The following is a 256-nucleotide window of genomic DNA, read 5'->3' as shown; positions in this document are numbered from 1 at the left end:
GAAGCTGCCCGGGGCCTGCCACAGCTCCTGCCCTTCCTCAGGGAGGTGGAGGGACAGGGACAGCCCACCCATGGGTGAAAGGAAACCCTCACCTCCCACCCCACGGAGAAAAGGGGTCACCTCGGAGCAGGGGACGTGGTGGGGAGCGAGGGAAGCACCCACCCCGCTGGTGTCCCCAGGGAGGAGGCACCGGCGCCCGGCAGCACAGACAGCTCGTGCTTTGGCGGCTCTTGCAGTCAAAGGGAAGGATCGGAAA

This window comes from Antrostomus carolinensis, unplaced genomic scaffold (genome assembly GCF_000700745.2).
Source record: "Antrostomus carolinensis isolate BGI_N321 unplaced genomic scaffold, ASM70074v2 scaffold24638, whole genome shotgun sequence".
Lineage (NCBI taxonomy): Eukaryota > Metazoa > Chordata > Aves > Caprimulgiformes > Caprimulgidae > Antrostomus > Antrostomus carolinensis.
This window is presented reverse-complemented; position numbering follows the sequence as displayed.